This window comes from Ambystoma mexicanum, chromosome 14 (genome assembly GCF_040938575.1).
Source record: "Ambystoma mexicanum isolate Mex_15411 chromosome 14, UKY_AmexF1_1, whole genome shotgun sequence".
NCBI lineage: Eukaryota > Metazoa > Chordata > Amphibia > Caudata > Ambystomatidae > Ambystoma > Ambystoma mexicanum.
Genome location: NC_090940.1, coordinates 411,588,940 through 411,604,892, shown reverse-complemented (window position 1 = coordinate 411,604,892; position 15,953 = coordinate 411,588,940). Strand labels below are relative to the sequence as shown.

The window sequence follows — 15,953 nt, the reverse complement described above, 5'->3', positions numbered from 1 at the left end:
ATGCGGAAGCCCTCAACGGTCAGACGGGATAAGCACAAAGACCTCAGTCGGAGGGGGGAACGCTTCGGTCCGACACTCCTGTGGGTTGTTGTGCTCTTGGCCTGGCTGTTATCGGGGTCTTTCAGCCGCTGCTGGCGAGATGAAGTTCCATTAAGCTACGCCCACGGTGATGTATTTCTTTCTTTGACTTCTTTATGTTTTCTGTGATCTATGCCCATGTGAGTTGTATGAGCTATTTCTATGTACCTGTAAGCTTTGAATAAATAGCCGTAAAGAGCTGATTATCTTCTAAAGTGTGCGTGGCTGTGAATTATTGTGTCTGTTTTTGGGTTGAAGTATTTGCTCTATAATTGCACTGGTGATTTATGGTAGTTCCGTGCACTTTTCAGAGGAGAGCAATACACCGTCTTGCTCTCCCCTTCTGGCACCTCTGCCCCAAAAGAACCCCCAACCTCGAGGGGCATGGGTAAGGTCCACCAAACTCTTCAATACTGCAGCGCTACGTTATAACAAAATACACCATTCGGTGGTCAGGGGGCCCCCCGCCAACCCCCATGCCCGTGCACCTTCCATCATTCCCATAGATGTACAGCACGATGCAGCCAACTGGTCGGAGGGGACCCGCAGGGGCCAGCTTTTCTCCTCGCCGCTCCCGTGTTGTTCACTTGATGCGACCAACCTTCCTCGCTCCACCTAGAGAACTCTGGTGATGTCAGCCAACAGATGGATCTCCACCGCCTTCTCCTGACCGCCACTGAAGATTCTTCCTCACCATGGGGGAGTCTCGCCACCACAGAGCCCCCGGCTGCGTGTGGTTTGTTGGCGAGATGAGCCGCAGATGAGGCCGTGTCCACTGGTGCCTCCACTGGCACTGCCGATCCCTCATGGGACCGGTGACGGGCCGCCCCTGGGGCTGTGCTGGTGGTGCCTCCCTTTCTGTGCCGGGCCGACAACAGGGCCCCCCCCCCCCCCGACCCCTCTCTGCAGTGCGCCTCCTGGGGAGGGGAGGGAAATAGATCCTCAGTGGGTCCCCGGTGCTGCAGCTCTCCGCCTCTTCTAGGCGCGCCACTCCTTCCGCGTCCCTCGCCAGAAGCGGCCCCGGCCCCGAGTCGCTCCCCGCGGTCTCCTCAGCTCCCGGGCACTCCTGGCGGTGCATACTCCAATCTGCTTTACAGAGCCGGACGGCACGCCCAGCTTTCGCCCTTCTCCGCTAAGTCTGCGAGGGAACACGTGGTGCTCGCAGCGGGTCCGCCAACGGGCACCTTTCGTCAAGCAGGTCCGGGGAGCGCCGTCGGCACAATCTACACAGTGGCGGCGGCCATCTTGGAATCTGCAATCACTTTCTGACAGTTCGATCTACTAAATAAACGCGTATCCGTGACATGAAATGCTACCGGGACAAAAACACACTTAGCACCTGAGATACCCAGAGGGAGTTGGAGGCAAAAATCACAGGCAATATTTTGGTTAGGCAGACAGAATCGAGAAACACTCAGGGAGAGGAGTTCAAGAGTCAAAGGGCCGGAGCCAGGGTCAAGTGACACCGGGGGCCTGTTGCCGAAGATCACAGTCTGATAGTTCACGATTCAACGTAGCCAAGAGTACTTCGATATTGTCAATGTTCGGAAGCAAAAGTCATAAGGAGGGAAGACAAGGGCAAGCCTTGGAGATGAAGAAAAGGGGGGGGGGGGGTCATCCAGTTTCCTCAAGCAGAACAGTACCTTATTCCAATGGTGCCCTGGTAGTTGTTCCTGTTGGTTTCCCGCAGACCCACAATTCCTGGAGCTTCGTTGTGAAGGACGCCGTCTGAAGGGGGTCTGCACCACACCGGGATGAAACCGGCAGCAGCGACAACGAATAAAAGGTGTGCTCCTTAAAAACAGGAGAGGCTCTTCAAATGGCTATCCGGACCACTACAGCAGTGTACAGCGATTTCGACCAAGGAAGAGGATCCTTTGGCTGTGGAAGATGAGCTGGTTATCCCCACCAGGCTCAAGGGAAGAAGATTCCGGACTGGATCTTCTCTTAGTCGTTGAAGGGCAGATAGCTCAGGACTGCAGCAGGGCTTCACCGGGACGGGGTAGTTGCAGCAGTTGTCGTTCTCTCCGCTTCTCTTTGTTTCCTTGTAGTTCCAGTGGCGACTGACTTCTAGCCCAAGAGACCTGCCTTTTATGCGCAAAACCCCCATTCACACAGCCTGGCTGTCAATCACCCAGCATGTGGGTTATCCAGCCTGGACAACCACGGCCAATCATGGCAAAGAGCGACTTGGGTCTCCTAGGATACCCTGTGCAGGGGGTGACTACACCCCTCCCTCACATTCAGCCCACCTAGACACCCAGGCGCCTGGTGGAGGGCTTCTGAGCAGAAGCCCGCCAAAAAGACGGCAAACAAAGAAGGCGAACCTGGTTTGCCGCGCAAAGTAAAACACAAGAAGGACTTTAACAAAAAGAAATGGCGAATAAACCCAACCGGAGCCAAAAGAAAGACGATTTGGTCCCGCCGGGTTTATGTTCGAGGCTAATATAATAGCCACGAACAATACCACGTTTATCTAATATAATCGCGGTAGAAAAGTTAGGGTAGCACTGCCACCAGCCAAGTCTAAATGTTAAAGAGCGAAACAATGCTCTAGGGGGTACAGATAAAAAGGGATACGAATTAACCCTTTCCAGTACTCCATGGAAGATGGGGTGTACTGGATCTGTGGTAGATTGACTAAGTAAAGTTAATGGTCACTTTACCCTTTTCTGGGGGACTGTAATCAGCCTCAGAAATGGAGTTGGGGAAGTCTCAAAGACAACCCTGTGCCACGCCACTGAAGGTGCTGTGCGACATACAAAAGAAGGGGGCTACCGAAGTGGTGTACTCCAGAGTCCACAATCACAAAAACAAAGAAATACACATGGCAAAACACAGGTAAGAATGGGGGCGGGCTCACACTCTTAGCAAGTGGAAACAAATAAACTCCAAGAGTCCAGCAAAGCTGCTGGGCGACTCATTAGGTGAGGGAAATTAGCCATAAAAGAGAATTCTCCCTAACACCCACTTTAGGCAGTGGGACGTTAGCAAGTAGTCAAAGTCAACGACTACAGATGCAGTTGCTCTGCCCTGAATGGGTTTACAAAATAAGAAATCTTCCAATATTCCTTTTCCATGGCAGTACCTCACAGAAGCACCAAATTTGCTTCTTTTGAAATGTCAATGGGCTCATCCAACAGTAGGGCAAACTGACTGTTTCAAGCGCAATATCAATTCTGTACCGAGGACTGGTCAGCAATGCGGCAGAAAATTATGGCGTCAGATATAGGGATACTTTGCAGTTCTCTGCTGCACTGTCATCAAGCATTAACCGGTTGACAGCGACTATTGTTGGCAGAAGTATTAACTCAGCATCTGTAAAAGGCTTTTTGTTTTGGCCCAGATAATGTGGTAAGAAACTTCCAAAGCATTTGCAGGTACTGAGACCATAGTTTTAAGTGTCTTTTGCTTTTGTTTCCCTTGCAGCTGCCATACAAAGAAATCCCTGGCTAAATCAGCAGGTTTTGTTTCCAAATGCTGTCTTAATTGTGCTGGCTTCAGGCTTGCTAATATAGCGCCACAAATCAGACTTCAGCTTAACTTCTCCAGCAATTGCGATCCATGTGAACCCAACAAGAAACAACATGTATTTTTGCATTTCTTTTGTCCGTTTTCACCTCTTCTTCTGCTTTTCATTTGAGATTCCTACCATCTTTGGGCACAAGGAAACAATCTGGTTGTATGTGATAATTCAGCATGTTAAGGCCTGAACACCAAAAAAAAAAAAAAAAAAACAATTTCAGCCATTTTTGTATTGGCTTTAAAATGCGGAAATATCACATCCTGCCCCCTCCTTCCCCACCTGGCCATTCATTGGTTAACCCTGCCATCATCCTGCATCAACACACGTATCCTCCCAACATACACATATCCAATAACTCACCTCTGCCTCCTGAGAAGACTCCGCTGGGGCTCACATCGCCCGTCAGCCCCTGCATGCACGGCAAGGGTTTGACAAGTGCTATAGTTCGATTTAGAAAGATCTGTGCGGTCCTTCTAATTTTCCCCATCGGTACAGTGAAATATCTTTTTACTTAGTACCAACGACCCATCTAAAAAGGAGCCTGAATCTGTGAAACCATTGCAAACCCCCACTTTAGTATATGTCACGCTCGTTTTTAAAAACCATTTCAAGTTTTCAAAAATGTTAAATGCCTCAAAAGAAATGTCAAACGCCACATAAAGATTTAAAATGAACCAGGTGAAAAGGCTGGGGAAAAATATGAAGTCCCCAAAAGACTGAAACAGTGGCAAACCCAATATGTCAAAGGACATTTATACTGTGCACTATCACCACCGGAGTGGTCCCCTGGCGGCTCCGAAAGAGGAAGGGAGCGCGAGTTAGTGGGAGGAAGCTGGAAAAATGCTGGAAAGCAGTGATGTGATGTTGGTAGCCTCAGCCCGGTGGGTCCGTTGGCTGGGCCTGGGGTGCGGCCGGTAGTCGTTGTGTACTGTTGTGCGAGTCTATGTGTTTTTTTTGTTTCGTTGTTGCAATGTAGTGAAGTTTGTTGTGCTGTAGGTTTGCGGTTGTGTTTGGTTTGGAGTTTGAGAGGTGTGCAGAGGGGGAAATTGTTAGTGGAATTGGTTAGTTGGCATCTCTATCCTGAATTGACATGTTGGGCTTGTGTAATTTCCCCAGATGGGGTGTCGGAGCACCCCTGCGCCTCTGTCCTGATATGGGCCCGTCCGGTAATCAAGGTCCCTTTCACATCTCGCTCCCACCTCCACCGGCCTCCCTCACAACCCCACCCATCCTCCCTTCCCACTCATACGGCTTGTGCACCTGCCAATGTCCACAACTCAGCTAGTGTGGTGATTGCCAATATCCCCGACAATGCCAATATCCGGACAATTCTACAACACTGTGGTCCCTGGTAGCAACTAAGGGGCAAGTGAAGATGTTGGATTGGATTGGCTCGGGTTGTTAACTGTCTCCGTGGGTGTCACCTGTGTTCCACTCTAACCTGGCGTCACCCGTCCAGGTGCCGTGGGTGCTTCTCATTCGGTTCTGGCGGCTGTCGGTGTCCTCCCCGGTTCAGTCATCCTTTTTCCTTTCTGTTTTCAGTTTGAGTTTGTGGCGTTGAAGAGCCAGGTTTTAAGTAATCTTCAGAATTTTAGGTGACCTTTGGTGTTTCTTATTTTTTTTGGGCTGTTGTTCAGGATTTAGTGGCTAAGTGGTAGAAGGAGGTGCCTCCACGTTTTTTCTTAAGGTATGGTTTTAGTTCCAGGAGGATTTCGTTGCTTGACCCGAGGAGTCTGGTTGGCTTGTAGATTGTCATTTTCTTTTGTAGGAATTCTGCTCCTTGTCCACCGATTGCCCTGTGCATTAGGCACATTGTTTTGAAGGTGATGCAATGTTTTACTGGGAGCCAGTGTAGTGTTTTTAGGGCAGGAGTGATGTGGTCTCTTCTGGATAGTTTGAGGAGTAGTCTGGCTGCTGTATTTTGGATCTGTTGTAGTTTCTTCAGGAGGTATTCCGAGGTAGAGGCTGTTTGCATAGTCGATTCTTGACATAATGAGGGTGACGATAGTGAGTGTGAAGAATCAAAAGGGAGCCATGTGAACAGCTTGTGAGGAGGGGAATGCAAAAAATGACTGAAAACTGGTTGAAAAAAAATAAAAATAAAGCCACAGATACAAGTCTCAGAAAACTATCTGTTCAGATCGTGAATTTCTAGCTTGAATTTCTTTTATTTTTTTTTTTAAGTGTGGTCTTGGACTAGGCCACAGATTGGCGGTAAAAACCACACCTGGATGCGCACTGCCAATATGAGCCTTCAGCATGTCTACACAACCAATGGTACATAGGGAAAAGAAATTCTTACCTGCGCGCGTGACTGGGTCAAGCGCTTCAATGGATTTTTCTTGCCGGGACACAGATGGTTAGGTTGACACACAGACTCTTGGAGCAATGCTGCTGCATAGAAAACAAACAGTCAAGGATACATGGGTCTACCTGAGATTTCAAAATTAACATTAGATGAGCTGGGGTTAAAACCAGCGCTTGGGCATTAGGCATCAGCTAGTAAGCAGGACCCAACGCTGGGAAACCAGGAGAAAGTACACAGTACAATGTAAATGCAAGTCCCACATGAGACGTGAACTTTAAGTACCACCCCAAACTGGACATGAGAAGGGGACAGAATCAAAAATCGGTTGGAAATCCCTGATTGTGACTCAACTATACCTTCAACATTGCCCCACCATCACCCAAAGCAAAATACAGTTTGTTTTCTTCTTTTTTGTTTTTAAACCAAAAGGCATTCTTACCGTCAGGCTTTTTTATGGTGCCACTGCTGCTCGGGACTTTGCTGTGCTAGATGGGATGATAGAGCCTGAAAAAGTACAACAAAAAATATTATAGACGTACCAGATTGACTGTGCCAATATTTGCGCACTACACTCTTGCCAGTCAGCGCACATCCTCCCCCGCAAACAACGGGGACCTAGTGTGCAGGGTCCTACCGGGAAATCTACAAAATTCCCTATAGGCCAGTCCACCCGAGCTGGCAGAGAAATCAGAGCACATACCCGAAAACGTGACTCATACTAGTCAGACAAAAAAATGAAAGAGCGAGAGAGCATCCGCCTGTGATATTTTACCTTTTCTATTGATTTGCAGCTGGGGAGCCGGTGAAAGTGGATCTAGGTCACCTGGCCTACGCCCCGCCCACCTTCTTAGCCCTGCCTCTTCCTTCCTGCTCTTAACTCTTGGATGAAGGGCGTCTAAAGTGAAGGGCAGTCAAAGAAAAGGGCTAATGCTGTTTGGACCAGGAGGACCCAGGGTCCGACCCCCTGCTAAAACAGCAGGTAAGCATGCACCAACATGTTTACACCCCCTGTCCCAACAGGCCATCCCCACCCTCTCTGGTCCCCCCCGTGTTGTTCCCTTGTGCACCCCCCCCCCCTTCCTGCACACAGGAGTCTGTCCTGGTACATTCTGGTTTCACCATCACCGTCTTGTGGCCAATGCTGGATTTTACTTTTATGGACTTCATTGATTCACCGTGCATCACCCTTTCTGAACTCTCATGCTAGACTTCCTTTGCATCTTGTACTCCTGGTGGCCCTGAATCATGCTGTTCCATCTTCATCTTGTATCCTGGCTTGCAACATTATGTGTTACTACTGACTTCTGCAATTGTATTCGCTCTCCTCTCTTGCTTCTCCACTCTTTTTGACGGCTTATTCTCTTTTCTCTCCTCCCCTCTCTTCTCCCTTTTCCTATATCCTCCCCTCCCCTCCTTACTTCTATGCACTTACTCTATCAGAATTGTCCCTGGACCTACTATGATAGTAACCTCGTCTGTCGCTCCCCTATCCCCTTACTGTTGCCCCCCCCTCCCTCCAGCACTATCTGAAACCTTGTCAGGCCTACAATGTCGTCAGGCCTAGTACGGTAGTCACCTGTCTATTTCCATTTCCTTCCCACTCTCCCCCTCCCTTCCTTATCTAGGTCTTAGCTCTATCTGAAATGTCGTCAGGCTGAGTACGATAGTTAATTTCACATCCTTACTGTTCATGGCCTGTAAGAATGTCTTATTTTCCCTTGTTCCCTTCCTTGCCTTGAAGCGCTTTGAAACACATTGTGTATAGGCGCTATATAAATAAACTATCATATCATATATCTACATAGCTCATGGATTCCGACACGGTAGTGCTTAACCCTCCGAGCTAACTCTGGAAACATCGAGTAATAGCCATTTAGCTTCACTGCAGTTCGGTGACAGCACTGAAGTAGCAGCAAACTCTGCCGCCCGCGGCTGCCATGCCAGAGACGATGGCCCCTGGCTTTTCTGTAACATATGGTGCCCCATGCAGGCGAAGGCCTGACACCCACAGCAGGAAGATACAGATGAATTCCACTTTAACTTCTATGGCAGTGGTCGTCCAAAGTACTGTAGGTAATACAGTGATTTTAGTACATCAAGTGATGCATAGACTATAGTAGATGGCTACCGGGGTAGCTCAGCAGGTTGACAGATCTTTGCTGAGACGTATATATGCTAAATATAATTATCGATATATTGTTTCTTTTAATGTGTTTGAGGTTGAATTTAACCAATATAAATGCAAAACTATGACCTTTTGCAATTACTTTAAAAAAAAAAAAAAAAAAAAAAAGGAAGTGCGTGTCATGCGCCCGTCTCCTTGGCGCCTGTGGTCCAGGGTATGCTTAAGCGGCCCTTAAGCTGTTCCGCCACGTTAGGTTCAAACAGCAGACAATGTTGTCAATGCCCATTGCTGGAGCTTCTTAGACACGCCTCCTCCAGCATTCGGCGCATTGCAAACGTTGCGGTTAGCCCTGCAGCCTTTGGTTCGTACACTGAGTTTTCCTGTTTTGTTCCACTGTGGGAACTTAATTCTCTGCCCTCCGTTTTCTAGTACGGCGCACCACTTCTTGTAGGTGCGCTCACGCTTCTTTTCTCCCCCCCCCCCCCCTCCTTTTGCTACGCACCTCGGCGCCCTGGTCTTTTTCTCTGCCTTCGCGCCGCTTGCGGTGCCCCCTCGGATCGCAGGTCTCGCCTTTGCGGGTCCTGGTTCACTGCTTCCTCGCTGACCCCGCTTCAGCTGAGCCTTCCTTGCTTTGGAGTCTTGTCTCCCCTTTCTTGTTGGTCGTCGGCTCTCTGGATTCCTTCCCCTGCTGGGTTATCGCATTCTTGTATTCTACGACAGCAAACACCATCAGTGCCCATCTTCTAGCGGACCCTCCTGGAGGTGTTGAGTCTCTTCCTTGGGGGGGGGGGGGGGGGGGGGTTTGTGCCCTTGTGTGGCTTTTTCCCCCCCAGAAGTCCATCCCGGAAGAGAAGTCACAGGTATGCGGTTGGGAGAGCATTCACTGTGGCTTCCTCCCGGGGTAAACACTGTCCCACCGATACAGACCAGTCCAGAATCCAGTCTCTCAGGTGAGGAGGAGGCGGAGAGTTAGGGTTCCGGGGAAGATCAGGCTAAGGGGTCTGACAGTGCTATCAAATGTTTATGGCCAAGGGAAGGATTGGGGGGCATTTCTGCCTCTGTAGTGAAAACCAAAAGTTGGCACCCATGAACCCAGTTTAATTTCCCAATTACTGCTGTAAGCACAACAGAAGCATTTATTTGTGATTAACCAGTTTGATAAACATAACATCTTCATAAATATAACCTGTGATAAAACACAAAAGCAAGGGTCACACAAATTACAGAGCATTGGTGTTGTGCTCTGACAAAAAAAAAAAAAAAAAAAAAAAAAAAAGCGCAAATGCAAATTTCAGCAGCGAGTTTTGAAATTACTTTTTTTTCTCCCTATGAGCGTGCAAAATGAACATTTGAACAACAATGCGTCCAGCACGCAGAATGCCTGCTTTCAACAGGGATTCCCCCCACCCCCTCCACTTGCTCCTCTCCCAGCCACAGTGACGTTCATGGCCCATTGGTTCCTGTGGTGTCCCTTTCAGGACTTAAGAAAGAGAACATGGATAAGCAAACAAAGCCATGAAATGTGCAAGCAACGGCTGGGGGAAAAGGAGCACCGTAAACATTAGGTCACTGAGCCCCGAGCAGCCTTCAGCGAAGCTGGGGCTTGGTAACGCCTGATTATGGCTGAGGCAGGCCTGATATTCGCCCAGACCTCTGATGCTTGATCTCAGACCCGGCCAGAGCCGTCCCATTTACCATAAGGTCGACAATGTAGAGGGGCCGGTGCTGTACGATATCCCGTTCCATCCCTCGGCAGATTGATGGAGCCCAGCAATGTCCCATGGGGGAGCCAGATATTATACAACACCGGAAATGTGTGCTTCCGTCCCTGCGCGTCTCCTCTCCCCTCTGGCCCCCAAGGTGGGGGCCCAGGAGGACCAGCATTGCAGGGATCCAGCCCCCCTGCTCGCCTCCTCTCCCCACACGTTCGCCTTTGTGGGTCCACACGGCGGGAGGAAAGGGGAAAGTAAAGGCCTTAAACACTTGCTTCCTGGCACCCCCTCCAATTGTGGTGTGGGGACTGAGCCGAGAAGCGTAATACCCTTACCAGGCAAGAAGATGCTGGCAGCAAGAACGCAGCCTGGACACTAGATCATAATAAAGGAAAGCACATACCCAGAGTGCGTTTATTTCCTGTTTCGTGGCAACACCCCCCCCCCCCACCCATCACGTCGCACTGACTGAGCATGTGGGCCAGTGGCTCATCATGCACAGTTAAGTGAGGCAAAAAAAGTATTTTCTCGCCATTCTGGATCATGCGCCCCACAGATTTAAGACCTTTGCCTACAGTATGGCAATTTATAAGGCGAAATACTCATTATTATCTTGCTGGCAAGACTACATAGGAGTCTACATTTGCATTGTATACCAGCATAGAATACATTAATATGTAGGCAGTTAGTCAGTGAACCACAGGAAAATGAAGGAACTCTGTCCTAGAAAGACAGCAGAAGAAATGCGGGGGGGGGGGGGGGGAAATTGAGGGGAGAAATCAAGAAAGACATCTTGCAGTACAGACAGATTCTGGCCAGTACAGCACAATGCACTGCCTGGCAGCACTGAGCGGTAAAGTTAGGCACATCCTCCTGCAATGTTATCAGAAACCCTCACCTAGTTAAGACAGTAATCCAGAGCCCTGCACTCCTCCACCGCCACAGCGCAGTGAGCCTGTGTAGCAGCGCAGAAAAAAAAGCAAGCATGAAGCTGTGGTAAAAACGGGATCGACATGGGGCTTAATTTCCAAATTGGTGAGCACATTACTGTTTTAACAGTGAAAGCCGTGTTGCACAGATAAGTAAAGAAAGCTGAGGTATACTCCGACTTGCTGCTGGCACCGGAATTTGGGGAAACACAAATGCCCTGAAATTCCACTCGACTGCACGGCGATAAATCACTTCTGTTTGGGGGCGGGGAGATGGGATTATACTTACCAGCCAAGAAGACACACAAAGATCCGCTGTTGCCGCAATCAAAATAAGAAAAACAAACCCATGGGCACCTAAATAAACCTGGCGCCTCGAAACACTATAGAGATGTATAAGCACCTTCTAAACACACAATAAAAAAGAAATACCTACCCGAAATTGACAGGAAATGCTCTTTCCTCTGCGACTGCTATTCTTTTCCTAAACACGTAGACGTCCCATATGAAAACGTCACGACGACTTAACAGAAAAACGTGAAATACGTCATGACAACATAAAGGCATTTTAGAAAGTGTCGGCGAACTTTTAAACAAAGACACAATGCTAGCGGGTCTCATGGGGACTTTTAACGTGTCATTGATAACGAAAGCAATATACGGCGCCCTTTACGAAAGGAAAGTCTTGTCTCCTGATTCCAGGCAATAACAGGTGAGCTCTTGTAGTGAATGGTATATGCATTTCTGTTAGCATTCATTACCTTAGACGTTTTCACCCCTTTGTTGTTATATTGAGCGCTGGTCACCGGGCTTGCATCAGATGAGATGGATCTCGGGATCGAGCCAGCCTGCGCTCATAAAGCGAGTTGAAGCTAGATTAAAAAAAAACAAAGTGCTTGCCGTGCTACGGTATGGAGTGGGCGGCGGAGCCCTCACGGTACATTGGCGCCATGAGCGCCCTTCTGGCCCCGCCCCCTACCTATGCCACAGGCACCAGGAACCCTCAGCCAGAGGCAGACCGGCGGGCAACCCTGGGGGCTGGCCTCGGGGACCTACTCTGCTCTGTGTAAGCGAGCGTACTCTCACAGAGCAGATTACATTACTGAGGCGAGCCTCCCTTTGAGATACCGTGGTGCAATGGGCACCACCGCACTTCAAATGACAGAGCAGTGCACTCCCAGTACAACAAGCTGGAAGAAAGGAAAAATAAGACCAGTACATTCTGTGAACAAAAATAATAATTCCCATAACAATGACATCACAGGAAAATACAAAACATACATTATTGGCACAATTGAAGCATTCTAAAATACATAACCCTTTAAGTGCCATGGGTATTTCCCCCCAGTGCCAGGGCCTTTTTTTGGTGATTTTGGTATGTGGCCATTCAAAGCCTTGTAACTTTTTTGTTACATGAGATATCTCGGCCAAATGTGGCTCCTTTTTTCCCCACATGTAGGCGTTCTTAACGCCACCCAGGAATCCTAGGTTGCTGTAGGGGCGTGAGAGAAAATAAGCGAAAAGGGCAAAAATGTTTTTTTTTTCAAAAAATGGCAATAAAATGATGTACAAAGAAGCCTGTGGTTTTTTCCTTGTAAGAGCTAGGAACAAATGGTTTGCTGTGCTGAATTCCCCGATTTCCTGGCTTTCAAGAACAGGATGAGTGGAAACGGCAAAACATTATTTTGATGTGGTTATCAACTGTTTTGTGACAGGTAGGCGATTTTGGCCATTTTTGCCAATTGGACATGCATGGACGGAATGGGAGAAAAGGGTACGATGCCGAATTGGAGGACAGAAAGGCATATATTTCTGAAAAGAAGACAACATTCCAAGTTTAGGAAGGGGTGATTTGCATAGGTCAGGCAAACACTAGGTAGGGGAAAATGCCATAGATTGGGGGGAAAAGCGGGAAAATGACTGAAAAAAAAGGTATGTGTTGGACATGGTTGGCTTGGTACGGCAACGGCTTCTATGAATTTTGAGAAAAGCAATGCTCCGCTACGTTCCCCCGATCCTTGCAGTTAGGAAAGCACACATTTTTTGTAGTGTTTTAGAAAAACAAGAAATACCACAAGCCAAACACTGAGCCATGGTACACAGGAGTTTTACGCTCACGACCTGAACAGATGCATTTTGCATGTGTAAATCGGGAAAACCAATGTGGTGAGGAACGGCAAGCAACCATTTTTTGAAAGAGCACAGGCAGACCTTTTCAAGGGTAGGTGACTTGTGCAGGTTACAAAAGTGTATGGTGCCTAAACTAAATGTAGGTCACATTTGGGAAATTAAATGTGACAAAGGGCACCAGCAAATAGGTCAAAACGTTATGAAAACCACACAAACACAACAAATGTTATACCATCCCGCATTCCCACAGGTGTGCCGATGAAAATGGTACCTCACATGTGTGGGTGCACCTACCTGGGCGCTAAGGGGAAAGCCTAAAACACAGGTAACCCTAAGGCTGTTTCGACACTTGAATTTGACACTTTCTCCATACAAGCACAACATACAGATATGGGCCTCGGGTGTCCAAGCCACCAAGGACAACAGGGAACCCCATGCATTTCCGAAAAGAGGACACGTGTGGAAACCCACAGAGGTATGATTTGCGCAAATCGTCCCAGAATTTATTACGCAGACATCCCTGCAAAGTCCGAAATGTGGAGATGAAGACAATTCTCAGACATTTCGCTCTGGCCACCCACCGAAACACACCGCCAACAACACATGGCCTACATTCCCGCGTCCCCACACATGTCCCGATGAAAACAGTACCTCACATGTGTGGGTGCACCTACAGGGGGCGCAAAAGGAAAAGGGTAACCCACTGGGAACCCCAAGCCTTTCGCCACTGCCCATTTTGTTCATGTGTGCAACCTACAGATTTAGGCCTAGGGTGTCGAAGCCAGCAAGGAAAACGGGGAACCCCATGCTTTTCCCAAAAGAGGACACCCATGGGAATCCACACATGGCCAAGGGGGGGGGCTGTCCTGCATTCCTCCCTGGGCTCAGGCGTCCGTTCCTAGGAGCAGATATCTGGTCCCAGGGAGGGCTGCATGACATGGTACCCACTCCATTGCGGCTGGGGGGGAGGGGGTCAACGCCCCATCCCATTAGAAAATTCCCAGACCCTTTGGGATGCCCTACAGCACCCCCTAAAATGCGTTCCACCATTTTCACTTTTTTCCTTTGGTAACCCAACTCCCCTTGGTGCAGAGAGGCACATTGATGTGCCATTCTGGCGCTGGGGTGCCCAAACCTTACTGCCCCACCCACTGGGGGGCCTGTCCCACCTTTTTTGGGGGCCCTCTCCTCCCCACCCCAAATGGATGGGGGGTGTACCTCAAGCAGCCGTTTGTAGGAGGCTCAGGAAGGCCTGCATGAAGTGCCCCGCCACCCATTTGGGGTGCAGGGGGAGAGGGCCCCCAAAAATCATGGGACAGACCCCCCAGTGGGTGGGGCAGTAAGGTTTGGGCACCCCGGCGCCAGATTGGCACACCAATGTGCCCCTCTGCGCCAAGGCAAGTTTTGTAAACAAAGAAAAAAATGAAAAAGGTACACTACACTTTAGGGCGGGCTGAGGGGCACCCTAAACCGCCAGGTAATATTCTAATGTAATGGGAGGTGACCCTCTACCCCCCCACACCAAATGCAGCGGGGGCATCTCATGCAGCCCTCCCTGGGGTCAGAGGCCCCTTCCTAGGAGCAGATATCTGCCCGCAGGGAGGGCTACAAGGGGTGCCCCCATTTCCCCTTGGGGTTAGGGGGAGCGGGCCACCCCCCTTTTCTGTAAAATATCTCTCTGGTGGCTAGTGGCCCCCCACTCCCACCCAATTTTTATTTTGGATTTTTATTTTTTTTATTTTGCCCCCCTCCCTGGGGGCAGATGATCAGCCATCTGCCCCCAGGGTTGTACACATGTGCTCCCATGCTTTGGGGGCCGGGGGGGCGAGGGCTGCTGACTGTAAGCAGCCCCCACCCCCCCGCATTCAAAGACATCCCTGGTGTCTAGTGGCCATTGCTGCCCGCGCATCGAACGCCACTGTACAGACAGACTAATTAATGTGTTGCATGCTGTCACAAATCACTTGCCACTGTAAAAAGCAGTATGATCTGTCCCCGATATCTGTAGGCAGTAGGACTGCCTAAAAAGCAGTAGCCTACTGCCTAAATCTGTAGTGTTGGCAATTATGCTATTAACATTAGTCAATGAATTCACGAAATAGTGTTAAAGAAACCCAAGAAACACTAACCTGTTTATTAAAGGTGGAATTTACTGATGTGAAGGAATAAGATCGTAACAAGAGATATCCAGTAGGAGGGAAGGGAGTCTGTGGAATGGGTTAGTTAGTTGGATCTAGCCCCGACGCAACAAGGGCGCACTAATGCAAGATTTTGGTACTTGGTATTAATACTGCATAGCGCCCAAAATCCATATACCAAGTATATAGTCTTGATGTAAAAAGAAACTATCCTGCAATCACTTGTGATACTAGCTCTCTCAAGTCACATGTATTTCTTTCAAAATAGAAAAACGACCAACAAGCAAAGCAATGCAACTGGTTGTTAGTGTTAAGTTGAAATGCAATCCGTTAGCAAAGAGTGAGTCGGTTACCTTGCAGGCAATAAGGCACAGAATCTAATCCAAAGGGAATCCTGGGAAAATCGGAGGTCCGGGTTAGAGTAGTCGGAGCAGGAGCCGTCCGAGAAACACTCCGTACAGGTCGGGGTCAATCACAGCAACCAGAGGATAAGGGGCAAAAGGAGAAGAGCAAGGAAGTCAGTAGGCGGTCTAAGACTAGCAAAGGAAATTTGAATATCTCAAGGATAACCAGACAAGGAACTTCAAAGGGTAGTACGAAGGAACACATACAGATATTAATCAGAAGCTCCGGGGGATAACCCAGCGGCGCTTAAATGATGCAAAGGGTTACGTGACAAGTAACATGTTACCATAGTGACGCGGAGAGGAGCGCCAGATCACGTTCACCTTCTTTGTCGCTTGCGCTGTGGGTGACGCCATGGTAACCGCCAGGGGCGGAAGAAGGAACAGGATGTATAAAAGGGAATACCCTTAGGAGTGCTGATTTTTGGACACAGTGACAGTAGGGATAAACCATCGTGCCATGATTTTCAAAACGATTGTATCAAAAGCTGCTGAAATTCCTGAAAGGAGGGCCGATTGGGTTTCGCCTGCGTTTATTTTCAGGTTGTCGCATATCGATAGAAGTGCTGATTCTGTTCCTCTTTTCGGTCTGAAACCAACTTG

The 15,953-nt window shown here is 48.9% G+C and overlaps 2 protein-coding genes across 5 annotated transcripts in view; one reads left to right on the top strand and one right to left on the bottom strand.

The window, feature by feature from the left end:
* The window catches only part of CCDC32 (coiled-coil domain containing 32), a 129,282-nt gene extending 118,086 nt beyond the window's left edge, over positions 1-11,196 (bottom strand). Inside the window, exons 1-3 of one of the 3 annotated variants that reach the window (XM_069637562.1) lie at positions 11,115-11,196; positions 6,352-6,416; positions 5,907-5,998 (exon numbers count right to left, since the gene is read on the bottom strand). The gene's annotated coding sequence lies outside the window, so the exon portion shown is untranslated. Of the gene's footprint in view, positions 1-5,906; positions 5,999-6,351; positions 6,417-10,967; positions 10,991-11,114 lie in introns of those variants that run through there. The other 2 variants (XM_069637563.1, XM_069637564.1) reach the window with 2 other exon arrangements.
* Positions 11,197-11,270: 74 nt separating this feature from the next.
* The window catches only part of KNL1 (kinetochore scaffold 1), a 1,870,945-nt gene continuing 1,866,262 nt past the window's right edge, over positions 11,271-15,953 (top strand). For both annotated transcript variants that reach the window (XM_069637560.1, XM_069637559.1), the window contains exon 1: positions 11,271-11,390. The gene's annotated coding sequence lies outside the window, so the exon portion shown is untranslated. The remainder of the gene's footprint in view (positions 11,391-15,953) is intronic.